Source organism: Sinohyriopsis cumingii, chromosome 11 (genome assembly GCF_028554795.1).
Source record: "Sinohyriopsis cumingii isolate HCF-2022 chromosome 11, ASM2855479v2, whole genome shotgun sequence".
In the NCBI taxonomy this organism is placed as follows: Eukaryota; Metazoa; Mollusca; class Bivalvia; order Unionida; family Unionidae; genus Sinohyriopsis; species Sinohyriopsis cumingii.
In genome coordinates, this window is record NC_142971.1 from 102,624,963 (window position 1) to 102,644,723 (window position 19,761).

At 36.8% G+C, this 19,761-nt stretch overlaps 1 pseudogene across 1 annotated transcript; it reads right to left on the reverse strand.

Moving 5' to 3' along the window:
* Positions 1–1,246: 1,246 nt before the first annotated feature.
* On the reverse strand, positions 1,247–17,777 carry LOC149789184 (transforming growth factor-beta-induced protein ig-h3-like; annotated as a pseudogene). Its single transcript, XR_016424319.1, has 6 exons — positions 17,451–17,777; positions 5,497–5,709; positions 4,026–4,212; positions 2,232–2,307; positions 1,947–1,975; positions 1,247–1,673 (listed from the first exon to the last, which is right to left on the reverse strand). The product of XR_016424319.1 is annotated as a transforming growth factor-beta-induced protein ig-h3-like (transcript).
* Positions 17,778–19,761: the final 1,984 nt, after the last annotated feature.

The window sequence follows — 19,761 nt, forward strand, 5'->3', positions numbered from 1 at the left end:
TAAAGGCTTTTCTATTTTAGTAACGATGACAATATCTGATGTCGGATCGGCATTATTGGTACAATATTAAAGCCCTTCCTGTCCAAATGCTTTATTCCAAATTAGTCTTAAATTATGTCTATTAATCCAAAGGAGGTAAAGTGTTTTAGTAACATCGACCACATTTCGGCATATTTTGTATTAATCTGAAAGGTCTTAATGTCCGAATGTTTATGTCGAACTTCTTACGATTTTGTCCTTTTTAGCAGATGGCATTTAAATATTTTTCCATTTTAAACGAAAAGTCATTAATGAGCAAATTTGAATGACCTTATGGCAGAATACATCGTCCAAGTTAATACCTGTTTAGCAGTTATAGCCTGAAAGAATTTTCAATCTCTCCATGCCTATGTAGTGTCCATTCTCCTTTACCAAACAGCGCATTACTAATAAAAAGTAATGAAAATTGTACATTTAATGATCCACTAGCCCTTCGGATCAGATTTATCAAGGCAGACAATTCAAATTACCTTAATGAGCAGACCTCATAGTAGTTATCTCCACTGACAATACTCAGTAAAAATTTATACAAGATCACAATAATACCTCTAATGTAATGAAGATTGCAGTATTAAGAAATTATCTAGTAAATGCTAATTTGAATCACTTCAATCCACCAACCTTTGGTATTGTCAATACAGGAATTTGTTTCAAGATTTTATTATTAATAACGATGGCCATATTGGATGACATATCGGCGTAAATTCAAATAAAAAAATACCCTTATGCCACAATGTTCTATGTAAACTTGTGTACAAAGTGTCTTTAACGAGTGAACGTGAAACTGGTGATGCATGATGAACGAAGGACCATATCAAAAGCTCCCCATGCCTCACTGAATTTATACAAGAGGCGATTTTTGTAAAAATTGATTTGATTTCAATTATCACACACACAACCACGAGAATCCATCATTCTTTGCATGCATCAATTAGATAAACACTTCACTGAAGGCAATTATTACACGGTGTAGATATTTCCATCTGCGTCACATATAAGCACTTTACATTGGAGTATTCATATATTTAACGACTATTTTCACACCCGCACCCCCTTACAAGACACCATAACAAATGTGAATCAAACTGCAAGAGTATTTGCTTATAGCTAGATCACTTTTTCAAAATGAAATGCAAAACGGTCTTCATTTGTGTACTGCAGGACAATGGAATATATGATGCTATATAACTGAAACAATGAAAACCGATTTGTATGCAATTCATATATTTCTTTAAATGCTGTGTGTGCCATGAGGATGTACAGATATAGAAACATCTAATTAACATACATTATAAACTAATTTTAAAAATCAATATTATCGAGTATTCACAATCTATCATGTCAAAGCAGACCAGCTTATTAGAAAGGTAAACTGAACGAAGATGACGATCAGATTCGTACTTTAAATATTTGTTGAAAGAAAATCACTTGTCAGATTTCATACAGACACTATTGCAGTAATATCGTATTCAACAAGTGCTCTGCTGTTCTTACGTCAGTACACTAGCGCTTCAAGAGCATCTGATAATGAGCAGTGGGCGGTATCAAGACTTTGTTAATAACGTGCATTACGCCATTGTATGCTGGAGCATCAGCATAAATCACTCTAGCTTCATTAACAACCACTCCCATACCTGCAAAAGAAAAAAATCCTTTAGTAAATTTTCAAAACATACACAAATGCAGCATTTTTTAAGCTAGATCTTCGATTTTTTCTCTATATTGTTTTCTATCGATAGATTCTGAAATCAAATATATACAAGTGGGTGAATTCACTATTATGATCATTTTAGTTCATATACATTTGTCTGTTACAAGGCCATTCTAACTATGATGTGTACAACACTGGGAAAGAACAGAGCGAGAGTGACGGTGGGTGGGTGGTATGTGGGTTGGTAAAAACTTACATGTAACTTTAATCTGGATATTCTTTCCTTCCAGTGTTGGTTGTTGTTGTTGTTGTTGTTCTAGGGTTTAACGCCATTTTTCAGCACAAGATAGGCCATATATGGCGGCCAGTATAACTGGTGGAGGAAGAACCCTGGAAAACCCAGGAAAGAACCACCGACCCACGAGAAGCTACTGGCAGGCTTTCCAACGTACCCACACTAGCCGAGCCTTGGACTCGAACATACGCAGACAGAGGTGAGATGGCAGTGATCCGGAACGGTAAGCGCTTTAGACCACTCGGCTCCAGTGTTGGTAATGATCCACTCGACAATCCTGGGCTATACAACGCGCCGTCCACAACATGGTAACTCAGTACATCTTAAAAAAATTGATTAAAAAATTGCATATGCTGTATACAAGTCATGCAGGACATACTGAGGTCTAATATTCAATGAATGAATTAACGCCCATGTCCATACCTTTCCTTCATAAAAGGCGACGAGATGGGCAAAATCTTTCACGAATTTCAAAGTACCAATCTTTTTCCCAACAGTACTGAAATTACGTCAACCAGTCTTTAATATATATATATCATGGCCTCGGACAGAATCTGTGGGCCCTAGCTTTTTATTTTTTTTTTACAGTGGACCTCTGACTTATACATATGGCAGCGGGCCTTCTGACCATTGTGGGTCCTCAGAATTGTCAGTAGTCCTACCATTTTTGTGTGCGCGTGTGTGTGGGTGTGCGTAAATTAAGTTCACCTAGGCCTGCACTGGCATAAAATCTCATTTTATAATCAATTCATATTGCTAGTGAAATGTACTATCATTTCACTCTAACAGTATATATGAAAATGTACGATCATTTCACTCTAACAGTATATACACAATTCTTCTCGCATGTACCATTTCATCCTCTAAAATCGGACAGTTCTGGAGGTTAAAATATGATCTCACCTGCTACAGCGGTCTTATTTTTTAAGATACCGTCCAGGACACCTGGCGGAAGATGTTCAAATGCTTCGTTTGTTGGTGCGAACAGTGTAAAAGGCCCCTTGCCAAAAACAGAATTATCAAAACCTGGTATAGTTGCATGCACAATCTTTAAATATGTCTACAAAAAGAATTTGCATCTATATTGATTAACGCATTAGCAACGTTTCCATTTTTCATTCCATGTCCTCGTTTACAGCATCTAGAAGCTAAATGGAGGCGCCAAGTAGAACCATGTCAATAATCGGAACAAAATCCTTACACCAGGTATGAAACTTGTACCTCTTTAACGTTAAATGATGTAAAGTGTGTGCTTCGAGAAATGTAACCGGTAAAGTGTGTGCTTCGAGAAATGTAACCGGTAAAGTTCGCCTCTGGTCCAGTTTTGCATATTTTGCCCACTTGACTATCGAAACCTAACCCTAATGACGGAATCTAAAACTTCAACTTTACTTTTAATCAAAACAATGTTCACCAATAACCTTGCAGGAAGGAATATGATTTCATGACGCCACAAGTGATGCATCCAAAACGAAGTCGTCTTATGTGTTTTGGTAAAGCCAAATCTAGAAATATAGAGATTTAAAAAATTGTGAATCTTTGAATTTTCTTTATAACAAATGTTGGAAAATTCATGATTTTTCTAAAGGATTTGAAGAAATAAACAAATATTAAGAGGATTTAAAGACTTGTAAATTATATATATACTCTGGATTAAAATACAAGCAGCTAAACTACTTCGTCATATAAGATTACATGTTCAAAATTTTTGATACTGTGATGAAAACTCCTCACTTCAAAATCAGCACCGAAGCCAACACTAATGGAATACAAAAATACACATGAAATCTGCTTGGATTAACATGCACATTTCAACTCTAAAATTACTTAAAAAGGAAACTTGTATTAAAATAAATTGGCCAGTTTAACGTCTGACTTTGAAAATTTAATATAGCAACTTAATTATGATGATAGAAAAACATAAGACGAATCCATCAATTTATTGAAATTTCAAGGATCCCACCACCTTGAAAAATGCGGCTGAACACGTACTGCTAAAAAACCAGATATCATACAATGGCATCAAGAGGGAATACAAACCTTGCAAAGTATCCACTAGTCCTGCTAAATCCACGGCCTTGGCGAAGGTGGAGAAAACTGGGCAGTTGGATACTGCATACACTAAATTCCCTGGAGCAGGGAACAGCACCCTGTTCACTACGTGAATTACACCGTTCTTTGCCATCTGATCGGGCTTGATCACTTGACGTCCTTGTGCAGTTATTACCTGTGAAAGCAAGGTGTATACAATATCCTCTCAGAAAATATAGCAATTTATCCAGATGAAACTTGTCACAAAGTGTGCCATTTACATCACAGGTTGTACCAATGTAATTGGAATATGTGCAAGTTAATATATGCAGACTACATATATAGCAATCGTCTTTAACACAACTGTGTTACAGTGCTGTCATTCTGCAGACAAACTCCAACGGCCGTTTCTTTCATGACGGCATTAATTACTGAAGACCTGAGTATGGCTTTAATTTAAACCCTAAGATCTGGTTAGTCAGCCATCTATGGTACACCAACCATTATATTAAGTTTATTGTATTCCTATACATTTCGCTTCGCAACGGATGTAAAAAATATCCAGCACATGCTTCTCAGTTGTTTACGATACACGCAATTAAGGTCGGTTGGACAACAAATTCTACCAGATTACAAGCTCCAGTTTCAGTAGTCTAGATGTTGGCGTTAAGTCTTCATTAATGGTATGCTTTACTGTCCGTGTAAGTCAAACATTTACTCGTTTTAAGATTCAAATGCGTGAACATGAAACAATTAAGAGTATTTACGAGTTCGATTTAGTTACTTGTTTAAGAGTTTATTTCACCATGTAAAAAGAATAGACCCCATATTCTCCAAGCTCAAGTCCGAAAACTGAAATGATTAATTTTGCAGGGGCGGATAAAGAAATACCTTACGAGGGAGCACAAAGTTGGCCATAGGTTTATGGACGTCCAGGTGGGTACATCACTGAAGGCTACAGCATATAAGAGTGTTAAAGCAAAATGTTAGCCATCTAATTGTAAAAAGGAAACTCTTGGAAACGTTCCTACTGTTTCATGCTCATTTCTCTATCCCCTCCCCACATCCCTTTGTCCGGCTCTGTCGTGATTAGAAGTTAGCATTATAATTCTTTCCAAGACCTCTGATACCTCTACTAGCATGGTGAAATTAAATTAAACACATGTACCACAAATATCACATCTGATCTAGGGCTTTTAACTTTTAATTTCTTGCTCGTTTCATGTTTGGGTTAATTTTCTCCAGCAGTTCTAATTTGCGCTCAGTCAATGAAACGTAACAAAACAAAGGCTAAATCTCAAACCTAAGTTCGAAATTTACGATTTTCAGGCCAGGTTCGGTGCTTAGAAAATCGGGTAAACTATTTCACAGGAACAACTGACGACAAGGTCAGGAAATTCAGGCAGCTCTTCTGGCATTTCTTGACTGCGCATTGATACATTAATTCTGCAACTTTTTGAAATACTTAAAAAAATATTACCGTGTTGTCCTTGTAGATATTGAAGCGAATCATCTTGTCCCCACAGAGTGTCCCGACTTGGATAATGTCCTCAAGATCTTTGGATAGGAGTTGGGCAGACACCACGTGGAACTTGGGAATTTCGGCAAGGAGAGTTATTTTTTAGAAGCTCCACAAACTTTCTGTATAATTTTCTGAAAGCTTCGTTTGTTGGTCCAAACAATGTGAATGGGCCTACAACAGACAGTGGGTTATTTTTAACGTTATTTTCATTTCGAATAATACAAGGAAACCATAGCAAGCACTTTTATGTTAAGAAATGTTAAGCAATGAAACAGTACTAACATCAACCAGTGAGAAAAGAGTTTAAATTGCCTTTCTAAATCGTCAATGACATTACTTGCTCGGCCAGATGGAGAAACCGAACACGTACTACTCGGTGTTGAACTAATCAGCCCCTGAAGGTATGAAAATCTCGGATTTGGGGTTTGTGTGCATGTGTGGATCTGTCTGGCTGCTGAAATTAAATGAATCTGTTATTGATACTCAAACTACACTTAGAAAAATTCAACTCTGTCCTGTAGGTCTAAGACACGTGCTAAAGCTGAGTAGATGTGCCATGAGCCACGTTTGCTCTGGCATATTTCGCCCTTATCCCGCCCAAGCGTCAACTATACCAAGTTGAATATTAATATTTTGTTTCTCTTATTTTCTTAAAACTGCTCCGATCTTGCTTCCGTCAGCTTTTGTACTTTAACAGATGAGCTCTTTTTACATGTTCACGGCGTGGAATAATATAAAGAGTATCTTACTAATCAGACGCAAAATCATTCATACAAATCCATTGGCAAATTTACTACACACTTAAGCAACTCTTTTAGCCGTTTTGATGTCCGCTATTTCCCGCCAGGTGTGGGTTAATATGTTTCAACGCGTGATGACTATCATTTAATTTGTGACAATGGTGAAATGATGTTCTTGGAGTCTTTTATACCTCCAGCAACATACAGCCAGACCGACTTGTATGTGCAATTATTTTCCCGTTCTTCAAACCTGGTCTACATTAGAAAAAATGCCAGAGTTGGATCAAAATCTTGTCATGCCCATGATCCGTCTAAGGTCGAAACATACGAAGAAATTACCATCTCTTTGCTGGTATGCATAGGCCATTTAAAACTGCAAAGAAATGTACTTAAATCACTACATGTGCATTTTTGTCTATAGGTTGACGGCTAGTTTTACATATGTTATTTGGTGACGAGGTGACCCAAGCCCCCAAACCCATTTTTGATGTGCGCTAAAATTTTAGTGATCTTATTAAAAAGCAGCACGGATTCTAATTGGTTAAATTTACAGTAATGGTTAATAGTACTAGCTCTACAGTCAACGTCACTGACAAGTTATAGGAACCTTTCTTTAATGTCTTAAACATGATCGAAATAAACCATGTGGATTGGCAGAAATTTCACTGCCGAGAATGGAGCTCAGTGGTCGATAGAATAATGGTTATGTTTAATAAAGGTATCAACGCTCATAATGATGTAATATAAATGTCATAGTATTGCTGTTTTATTAGTCTTTCAACTGGTACTTCCACAAATCCCATGCAAAGGTATATCTATTTCTCCTTTATCTTTTTGGCAAGTTCCATTTTATTATTTAAGCATTTATCCATGTACCTGCTTTGAGTGTGTGTGTGTGTGTGTGTGTTTACACATGAGCCAATGGTTTAACAAAAGAGCGAAAAACTGGTTATGTAACATTCAATTAATTTCCCAAGATACAAAAGATGTGCATGTAGTGTCCTTTGTGTAAATGTGCCAATGACATGGAATGTGGCGCTGTTTCTTGAAGTAACAATATAATGCAAAAGGTCCTTATGTGCACTTCGCAATTCCAGTGAACTTGTGAATAGCTCCCTCTTAATTAACAGAACACAACAATACGACTGCATCCACCTCGGATATTAAGGTAGAAACGAAAATGGGTTTCAAGCAAACAATGTTATTAAAAACTATGACAAATTTAACAGAGCCAGAATGTACGTCAGTTTCCCTTTCTAAAACATTCAAAGTCGTCGACACGTTCAGGACTTTCCAAACGGAAAACTAATGCCCTAGACTTATTATAATAAGCACATTTACCTCCAATAATAATGATCTAAGTATGTGATCTACAATCACAGAAATATTAGCGATGTGTTTCCAAACAAAATGTCACTTGTCAGGTAGACCATTAACTTATTTTGGACATGGGTCAATTACCAAATACACATCATGTAATCATGGAGAAAAGCAAACTATTAAATATACACTGTTACAACGTTATGGAATTAAAATAGCAAAAGGGCGAAAAACAGATTTTGTAAAATTCAACAAATGTACTTCCCTAGAATCCAAAAGTGAAAGTTTAAAAGGAAATTGCAGTATTGTGAATAATAGATTTAATAAGTTACAAGAGTTTTATCAAGAGTATAATTGGATAAAGCTTTAACTTAATTCCGATGATAAACTTTTTGATATGCCTGTAGTCTCGAACGTTGTAATATGCTTACCATTTCTGATGCATCACATCAAAATAATCAAATGTCCGTCTGAATTCACTATAGTTTCAAACTGACGTTTTTGTCAAGATTTATGAGCACTTTACATTTCCAGCGAATAATTTGAATTCCATCCAAACGAAAATCTGAACACAAGACAGAGCTTCAAGAGCTAAGGAAAGAATTTGCAATTTCGCAAGCAAACAATATATAAAATCCAAGTCAAAAACAGAACCAGGATAAGAGTCAAAGGTTAATTTCTAGAACATTCCAAGTTATCAATAAGATGAGGTCTATTACTATAATGAACATAAAAATCAGGTACAACAGCTTCTCCAGGTTGAAATAAAAATGTTATTGACTCAGATAAACATCTTTAACTCCAATTTATAGTGATTTGATAATTAATCTATACTCAGACATACTAGCGACGTGTTATGTTGCTTACAAAATCCATGTCCCTAGTTCGGTACACCATTAACTGGTTTTGACCAACTTTAACTACAAAATACAAATACATAGCATGATCATGGCGAATGCAACAAATAACAAAATACACAACACCTCCCCTCAAAGACAAAGATGTATAAAATAGTTTTCTTGTAACTATTAGTTAAATATACATGTGGTTATAAATTGTACAAGCTGCTTTTTGTTTTTCATCTTACTAATAATAATGGGTATAAAAGGGTTGTAATCACAATGTAATAAGCCGAGAAGGAGCTGAACTAACATACACTTCAAAGTGTTGCAAAGCCAATATCAAAGCCAATCACTTGATCTACGCCATTTGTCTTCCTGAATCAATACTCACTAACTCCACCACCATCTCCATCACTTGCGTCAACAAATATTTTGAACGACTGCCTAAGTTTGGAGCTGAAAGAACTGGTGCGCTCTTATGTCCTTTGACTTGACAAGCCTCCAGACATTTTTAGACAAATGAAACACTCGACAAATTAATCAGGGGTTCAGCAATTTTCGCGCGCGCGCGTGTGTGTGTGATTTACGTTTTTAACGTAGCTTTTAGCAATTTTTCAGTCATATCGCTACAACGTCTGCAGTGTGACAGTTTATAGTGATGTGCAGCACTGGGGCATCATGCCGCAGACATGTAGCATGATGTCCCACCCAGTCACATTATCCCGACACCAGGTCCATCAGTCCTAACACTAACCTCTATATGCTGAGCGTCAAGCTGTTAGTACCATTTTTAAGACTCTGGTATGGCTCGGTCGCGGTTCGAACCCGCGACCTCCCGCATTTGAGGCGGACGCTCTAACCACTAGGCCCCAGGAGCGGTTCAGCAATTATGGAAACATTGTGCAAAATTTCCGACAATATCTAGCCATACCCCAAAATATCATTTGCTTCTTACTGCTAGGCGCAGAGAATTCAGAGATATGTTGACCTTAACTCCCATAGGTTTAACTTGACTGTCTCACTATGTATCCATAGGAATGTTAACACAGCACGGCAAAACTCACTTTTGGATAAATTGTCAAACTTGCATCACCCATCACCGAGTCTTTCAAAGCATTTCCTATTTGGAAGTGATTTTCAGGTGTCTTTGTAGACCACATTGATGTAAGCATCACAAATATCTAGTCCATATGTGATCATATTCATTAAACGTTTGAAGTACAAGGCGAACCTTTCATCTAAAATGGCACCTCGTTATAATTATAAAGTCAATCCAGAGTTAGGAATGTCGAATTTCCTTTGCCCTTTCCGCGAGTAGAATTTGCCAGAACTTTTAAAACCTCAAACTCTGCGACATATGCTTTTCCAATTTGTCAATGCAGTCCTAGATTCGTAGGAATGGAAATGAATCTGGCTTTTTAAGTTCACTTTTTGTACAGTCGGTGCACATGAGGAAAGTTTTATCTGGAATCGGTTCAAGAATAGATCATGAACTCTATTCACCTGTACTTGGTTCTATGAAATTCTCCAGCAAATACTTAATTTTATCAAACATTCATGTATGAGAGGAGTCATCCTGTACGGATGATGTTTAACAGGTATGGTATCTACAATTTCAACGTCATGATAAGATTCCATTTGTCCGTATAGAAACATCTGGAACAAAAGGTTCATTCAAACTGCTATTTTAGTTCACCTTTTTCTCGTAGTTGCAGATGTCAAGTTTCTGGTCCAGATTATTCAATATTTCTGAATTCCGAAGATCGGTTGCACCAAAGTCAGTCCAATTTCATTCCATCGCATAATCTTGTGTAAGGGAAACTAAATCGACTGCATGAGTAACAGGGTTAGCTCTATCAACATACTCCTTTGACATTTATATGGCAACGTTGGTTTTCTTTTCGCCTCCAGGACTTAATAATTTAAGTCTGTACAAGAATCATAATACTTAGCCTGAAGAAGATTTTGAAGTATGTGCAATCACCAAGTTGAAAACGTTTCCCTAATAGTTTTGCCATACCTAAATTTCATTAATGACTTGGTCTTGGGGTACTGGACCAACTAGTTCCATTATTCAACTAAATGGTTCGTCAAATACAGGAATAAGTTGCAGATGAGCATTCTGCATCTTCCGATAGTGTATGCTTATCATTTGAAGGGCGACAAGATCTAAAGTATTTGCAAACTTAATTTTCGGCCAATAGAAATAATTCCAAGCTCTTACGATAAGTCGTATTCACAAGCCAAAGGAGTTCCATGGGCTAGACTAAGAAAACTCTGTATATATGACTTGACTTGATAGTTCACTGACCACCTGTCATCAGTGGGTACCTCAGATTTTCTCATAAGGACCGCAATATAAACGAAACACGTGCTTGTGTGGCTTCAGTTTCACTAATAGCCCTCTAAAACAGGATCTCATGATCTTGTTCCTGTTCGACAATGAGATTTGTCATGTCATTTGTCACCATCATTAGAATGAAAAACATAAGAATCACTGATGAATATTTTGATTGGTTCATACCAGGAGCAAAAATGACCTCGTTAAAAGCCTAGCCAATAAATGTAATAGCTAAAGTAATTTATTGATCAATATCATTCTCAAGAGCTTTCTTTGCCATAGCTCTAGTAACTGCGTAAGCGGAAAATAAAGCATGGATTTCATTTTCAACAGTAACGACTTCCTGGTCCAAAGAACGACCATCAATTGCGAGTGGATTAACCACAACCTTTTCTACAGCTAGGTCGTTGCCTATTAATAAATGAATACATTAGATGGGCAAAATAATACACAATGGAGAGGAACATTAAAGCCGCACTCTACTCCTGAATACGAACATTTTCATTAGAAGTACTCCTGAATACGAACGCTTTCATTGGAAGAAGACTTCTTAAAAAGGCAAAGTACCTGATAAAAGACAGCTCCCGTGGCCCTTAATTTTAACAGGGATAGGACTGGCAGAATCTCTAAGGGATATACATGCAGAAGATTTCGACATGAATGGTACACAATTATCCATAATAAAATCCAACCGGGCTTTGTTCGACACAAATGCATTGCTTTCAATATATAGCCGTGACCTTGATCTCTTAGAAATAAAAGCATTTGGAATAGTTTCGTCTTTATTATGTTGCTCGTTTTTCAATCTGTAGCAATCAGAAATAACATGTCCTTTGTTCTTGCAATAGGTGCACTTTAGGAGGAGATAACGATTTATGATCCGCGAAGAATGCTAGACTCCGACTAACAATAACAAGTTTTTAACATGTTTACTAACAAACTTTCAAAATACACAAGATCTGCAGTCAGATAACTAGTCTATTGCTTTGCCCTCGGAAAACACGATGGCAGCAGATATAGACTGAGTACTATGTGCCCATCTTGGTCATCACACCATGCATATTGTCCATTGGACTTTGAATAAGCACTTTAGAAATTATGCATTAAAAGTTAACTTAAACCGACAGGTGTTCCTAGATTACGCCGTTGTAATTACATATAGAAGTTTATTTAAATATATATGTATTAAACAAACTTCTAACAATCAATGCCAATGTTATTCACTTTTAAGTGTACTAATATCAGCTAAATTGTACAAGATTTTATTTTGAATAATCCACCTAAACATGTAACTAAAGTTGAGGTTACCCATCCATATCAGTGATAACTATAGTTTGATGTGATGAACACGTGTTGTATGCAGTTAAGATATGTACATGTACGCTCTCTGTATAGGGGAGGTCAAAATGTTCATGTTATTTTCTGGTTAAGATTTAGAAACAAATCGTGTGAAGTGGAAAAAACTACAGGTGTGCTCAGGGGCGATGTCAAAAAATAGTTTTCAACGGAAATGGGCTGGCCATCATCGTCGCCCAGCATCCATTTACCTTTAGTACGCCAATGGTCGCCACGTTGCGTCGCTGTTCCTATTGTAAAGAGGCAAGCTATGGGTCATAATAAATCGACTAATACGAATAATCTGACCAAACCTTAATTGGTTTGCTCTCATCTACATTCAAAAACCGTCTTTTGCCTCGTCGCTTCTCTCCGGTCTTCCATCTATTCAGACCCCACCCTTTCCACTTCTCCGCATCTGCGTTGGCAGCATTTCTTCAATGGGTGATTACAGACGGATGTTGTTGCATTATCGGAATAAAATGACCGATGACTATTATATGAAGTTACTCGCAGTTAGCGTCTGGTTACTAGCCTGATATCTTGGCCTCCCATGATGCTAAGCTTCTGAAATCCTCCACCTGTTATCAGCCATTCAACGGTGCGTGTCTGGCCTCGTCTGCGGAGCATCATGGGAGACCATGGTACCAAGCTAGGTCAATTGTAGATGTGATTTCATATAGAAACTTGTCCGATGTAATGTAATGGAGTAAATAAAATTATCGTTTTAGTTGAAAAGAAGAACTGGGTAAAAATATAATCCCTAAGCACAGTCATATTTTGAAGAAGTGACTTGTGATGAAGTTATTAAGTCAGTACAAGATGCAATATATTGGCAGGGATCGTCCTGGGCTTCGCCAATGTCGCAAATTGCGATTTTTTTTCCTTATTGGCGACAAAAATATCCCATCTGGCGATTTTTTTGGCGACAGACTTTTTGGTTATTTAATTTGTACATACAATCATAGATTTGGACTGGATAAATTAAAAGGGAGAACGAAAGGAAGCCACAAACTTGACTAAGCAATACATTGGAATCAATCTGTTACACAAACAATCCTTTGTTCGTATTGACAACCCCATCTTTACAGTGCATTGTTACATCATAATCTGCTTATGCTGACATCTGGGCTGAGTACTGTATGCTGCGATACAGTCAATCATGCTACCGCACTATACCTACAACTGACCGACTTCTGAAGACGTGAATAGAACAGATACAATTAATTGAATGGCTAAATCTTCTGTTGTTTTTTTTTTTTTTTTACATATACCAGTACAATAGTTTTGCTGAACCTTCATAGAAAACCGATAACCTTTGAAGTACTGACTACTGTGTATAAATACAAAGCAAATGGAAAAATCTCAATCACAATTATGTCTGTCGCCAGTGCAGCATTTTACTCATTGTTCTTTTCCTTTGGCCATCAATCAGTGTTACGGCTGCTGAGACTTAAACTCCAAAACAAGAAATAGCACAAAAAAAACCAACCAGTTTTGCATAATTAATAATAATTATTTATTTCTCAAAATACAAGAGTGAAAGAATCTCTAAATTGGGTGTGAATTTATGCTTATATATACGGTCCAATATTGCCAGGTGTTGACTCGTGTAAGTTTCATTCGTGGGAATGGAGATCATATTTTGTTTGTCGAGAAAATTTATACAGCATTCAGTGATCATTCTTGGGATTTAGGAAGCAATTCACTACAAGCTTTGTGAAGCTAGCCATGGGGGGGGGGGGGGCTGCTGATAGACTACTGGTGTCACCTGTCAGTGCTGTGGACTGTGAACGTAGATTCAGTAAGATGAACCTCATAAAAACTGACATCAGAAATAAACTCTGCATCTCGTCTCTCGAGAATTTCATGAGAATCAGCACGTACAGATGTGAAAAATTAGACTTTGAAACTGCATTCAACAAGTGGGCAGCCCTAAAATTGCGACGGATCTTCATGTAACACTTTGTAACATTTTGTTAATGCTTGTTGTAATTAAAGAATTAAGTAACCCATCTTTTGTAATTTTCATTGCCTGTTACATTAATAGACTAAATTAACCCTTGGAAAAATGTACACTACTTGTTCTGGCGACACTTTTTGAAAATTGGCGACAAAATATTGAGGTTGGCGATTTTTTTGGCGACAGCTTTTTAAAAGCCAGGACCATCCCTGATTGGTATGGATACGCTTACAACAACTTGCTTGTCATGACAATGCTAAATTCTCGCGGTAATTCGTTTTCCAAATCAGGCTTGCTATTCTACGACATTTTGTTCGATGCATGCAATTTACTGTGACCTGTTTTATGTTTCGAAACAAGATGCACTGTCCTTGTATTGCGCACAAAACGGGACGAAAACGGTAGTTATTCAAATGGAAATATGGCGAACAATCCAAAAGAAAATACCGTATAAAGGTAAACACAATTTTACAAGTGAATTCAGCAATTCTATTATTAATTTCTACGATGCAATTCAACAAAAAAAATGTATTAATTACAAAGAATTTTAAAAATTTAGTACATGTATGGAATATCTTTAAACATGTTAACAATATGCTGAAAAAGTGTCCGGTCTGAATAACTTCCGGCTGTTCCATCAATTCATATAGGCTCGTTTTAGTACTCCCATCCACGAAGTAACGGTATACTGTTAGCACTAGTTCAACTAGAGTTCAACTAGTATGCCGCACATACACAAGGTTATAAAATTCCATTATAATCCGGACATTGCTCCTTTAAGAAATAACTCTGGATGTAACTAGGAACAACAACAGTTCACGTGTTGGCGATTCATCTCCGGCCGAGTTGAACCACATTATACATCGTTTTAAGGTCGAACATGTTCCGATTGTGATTTTGGTCTCCTTCCACCAGCTTACAGTACCAATTTATGTGTATATATTGCGTGGTTAACGTTTGTCCACATCTATACTGTTTTTAAGGTTTTTCAGTCTCGATTGGACTTGTAAACATGTTGACATGGCGGTAGGACTTAAGTGTAACGGTTGTTTATCGTATTAGCAAGTTATAGTTTGTTTTCTGATGTTTGATTTCAAAGTTTTTTTTAAATTAATTTTTTTAGATGGTTCTGGAAGCAAACTGACTCACATCCTGGTCATTTTAATCTGAGGAATTTTAACAGATTCTTCATGGAATTTCATTTCTAAGATCTAAAATTATTGTTGTGCTCAGAAATAATTTAAGAATTTTCAATATTCTTTGAATTACAAAGTGTTCATTGAAACCTTGGTCTAACTCTTGGAATTATTGTGAATTCATTCAAGGATATTCTTGATTATATTGTGATACTTCAAGAATGTTGGCACATCAACACATTCAACACTGCAATTCACTCGGAACGGTTAATTTGGACTTTTAGGATTATCTGGGATTTAATTCACAAGACTGTAAATTTTGATTTTTTTTTTTTGTATTCAACGAAATAAATGTTGACTCTTACTAACTTGCCGGCTTACTTCTGTCACTTAGCAAGACTAAGAATCGTAATAATATCCGCAAAAGTCTGCAGTGATAGAGGTAAGCGGTATACCGGTTTACAGCGGTATTATTTTACCGGTGATACGTTTTACGATACTTTTTCGATCGAACATTGCTTGGTCATTTCCGCCAGGTCGTGAAACATCGGAAGTAGTAGGAATACACGCCATTTAGATGTATTTGATTCACCGCATGTTATAACGAGCAAAGGCTTAAGTTGTTCTGATCGCACTTCGTCTCCTTCCTCCGCCATATTGTTACATATGACTAGTTAACGATTATAGTATCAGTATCCACCAATCACATCCGAGGTTTATCCGACTTGACAAAAAAGGATGATTTGGTGATTCTTCAAAGTACCGGTAGTTTAGTAAAAAAAAACCCAGTTAATTACCGAATTTTGTTATAAATTTAATTATATTAACCGTGTTTTTTGCGTTTTTCAAAGACATGTCTATGAAAAAAATGTATTTCAACATTTTAAATATTACAAATATTTATGATCTATTAACCACGTGTTTGACACGAGTCTCGTATGCCAACAAATGGATGTGAAAAATATTCAGGCCAATTCCAAGTTTTGCAAAAATTTCGTATTAGGAAAATCTTGTTACTTGCTAGTGCTTGTTAATGTGACAAGTACACGTATTCCTTTTTAAAGACTGCGAATCATCCAAAGATTTTCAGGAGAGCAGCTGTTTTCTGTTTGAATTTTACATAATTTCTAAACTCCACTAAATACTTTTTACTTGACTAGGCGGTTCTTTTTATCTACAAACCCTCTGATTAATATCCTGGCCGTGTGATGGCACCCCATTTAAAAGATTCACAGCCTATTACATAAATAGTATGCCAAGTAAATTGTATGCTTCATTGTCAACACTTATTTGGAGATACAAGTATGCTTCATTGTCAACACTTATTTGGATATACAAGTTATCTAATAACAGTACACCTTTCACAGGGTGTCAGCTATAGAACAAGCTTCATCAACCGCTAGTTACAGTACAGGTTTTAGATTACAACATATGAAACAATATATACACATAGTACATAAATCTACTTCAAGGTACTGACCATTCAATTTTCGGGGACTGGCTGCGATTTTCTTTCGAGTCTACAAAATGGATATACATGTAATGCGGCGCTAATTCTGCTACAAGACGTTCTTTCCAGCTATTGACAGACGGAAATTTCAAGAACCAATTGTCAGGCTCCTACTCTAGGACAATAAATTGTTGGTCCCTAATAAGTGAGCTGTAACGGTGTTACATATCGAGATATGTACAGAAATACAGCTTCACAAATTTTCGGTTTGCATATCGGGGTATATACGGAAATACAGCTGTACCAAGATATTCGTGTTACATAGCCCAGGAAATTAGTGTTCCAATAGCGGCGAATTACATTTGAAGACCCCTTTCGACTTTATGGAAAAGGTCGATGATGTTGCGATTGGTTCCACAGGCAGGAGTACATTGGGCATGTTATCACCGAGTCCGCAGGGTCTCTTCATCAAGATTAGTTGTACCCGTCGATGAATAGAGGGCTGCGAGGATCTAACGTGTTGACACACCACCCACCCACGCATCTATTCATCGACGGATCCTCTTAATTTCCTTGGTAACTAGCCCCAGTGCCTAATTTCATTAATATTTCATTTGAAAAGATGAATTTCGTAGTTGAGAAAGACAAAAACTGGATACCAGATATTTTGAATTACACATGAAAGAGTGCAGGGCGCGAGATAAAACAATGAATCGTTCTTCTGTCTACGACACATTAACATGGCCGTTTACTACAAAATCAATATTAGAAAAAGTGGACTTTACCTTGCCCTGATAGTGCATCAGTCAGTCCTGCTCTTTTGATCAGTCCCACCAATTTTGTAAGATCAAGACTTTCGGCTAATACAGGTATGGGATCAGCATTATTGGCAGAATTGGAGGCCTGAACAATATCGTCTGAAATCATTTGCATCCATATCTTACTGGCATCGGCTTTTGCAATGACAAACACTATTACAGTCAGAAAAATCTTCATCTTGTCTCGATTTATGGACAGGTGGGTCGTAAACATCATTTGATCGGTATGTCGCTCCTACTTCCAACGAGGCGCGGTTGTATAAGATTCCAGGATGCACGCACTAAGAACTTTATATAAGGACATAGGACACAATTAATTTTACTATATGTTATCTACATTGGTTTCTCAGTACTGACCTTTCCACTGTGTGACAATCAATACAAATCATATGCTAATCTAAACTACCTTCAAAGATGACTTCACGGTGAAGTTCTCGTCAAAGGTTGACCTGCTCTTTTTTTAGATGCTGAACTGTCAACACATCACCATGTAAACAGGACACAGATTTCACTTCCGGAGCATCACCAAGGCCTTATTACTCACTGTGCACTGTCGCCGAAATACACACATACAACAACACCCTGAGCTCATATTATGAAGAATAAACAGTTACCTTTAAATCCCTACCAAAAATGCATAAATAAAACTCTTCTATCACCACCAAAATGAGAGAGGAAAAAATGTTCTAAAAATAGACTAGAACTACATTCGTGGGTACTGAACTGGAAGTATTAATTGTGAACTGATTCCATAAGGCGTTCTGAATAGCCAACTGAAATCACGTGTCACATGCTCTCATCATGAAGCACGTGGCCTTGAGTTCGTGGTTATATATAAAATAAGTAGCTTCTCAAATTATGCGACCTTGTGTATTTCGTGATGTTTGCATGAAACGGAAAATTGGCGTGACCTTTGAAGTCAACATTTGACTGAAAGTAACCCCCCCCCCCACGCCACAGCTTGAAACTAAATAAGTTGAGGACTATTGGTAAAGCGAATAGGCTTAACAAGGTGGGTGGGTGTGGTATAGCCAAATATCACAGAGTACGTAGTTGTTAACGTAGAAAAAGTCCATTAAATGTGCAGGTGCAATCTGGTGTGCGGAAAAGGTATTAATATACAGTGGGCCGTGCGTACAATGCATGTGGAAAGCAGCACGATGCCATACAATGGTGGCTGCCATAATGGTCTTTTTTAATATAGTGGACATGGTCCAATAACTGAGTTATATTGCACGCATACCTGTGGCCCCATGGCTATCAAACTTACCACATTTAAAGTACAGTCGTGATAGATACTTTTAAAAGCGAAGAAACTTCCTAAATTTCCTGAAATGCATACCATGAAATGACTTAACATATTTGTTTACATTTAATTCTTTTTCTCTCTTTATTCACCAGTAAATATTAATCCGCCGAAGTTAATATCGTGGAGTATTATCAGTCTTTTAATCTTAATACCTGTATAAATAAACGAAAAGTACCGGAAATATGTCAGTTATGCGAGATAAACATTATATGTATGCATAAATAGAATGTAGATTGAATTTGAATTGCATGCGAACCAGTATAATTCCGCTAATGTGTGGGAAGCCACTTCCCATAAAGCAAGAGTGGGGTTCGAACTAAGAAAAAGGCAAATTATAACAAAATAACAAACTGATCAGGTAAGAAATATTAGTTATGTTGGATGTTACAATTTTCGCTAACTGTGAATGTTAAATTGAACGCAGCAAGGTTAGTCATGTTGAATATAACATGTAGGTTTTCTGCTGGTTGTTTTGGTTTGGTCTTACGAGCTGAATAGGCCACGTGACAGGGATAGACTTCACGCTTATTTGTAAAATTAGTTATACATGTACACGTATTGGTGGCGATTTAGTGACATACTTTGGTATTTGTAATGTATAGTTATTGATATTGTTTTGTGTGACATTTGTAACAGCTAAATAAGTTTTTATTGTTGTACAGTGTATTTACTCGCAATGACATGGGATGATGCGATGCTTTAGAAAGCAGGATGCAGTGAGGCAGCTTACTGTGGCTGGTGGTCTTTATAAAGGGGAAATATTAGACCAAAGTCTTACACTTTTTAACATTTTTCCTTGAACCCATTACAAGAATACGAAGAAAGTGATTGGAGGTTTAAACTCGATATATGAATTAAAAAGTATAGAAAACTAATATAAAATTCTGGTAGAATATATAGATAATTAGATCGGTAGCAAGTACAGAAAGACATGTGAGCAGTGAATTTGAAAATAATCAACACTGTTCA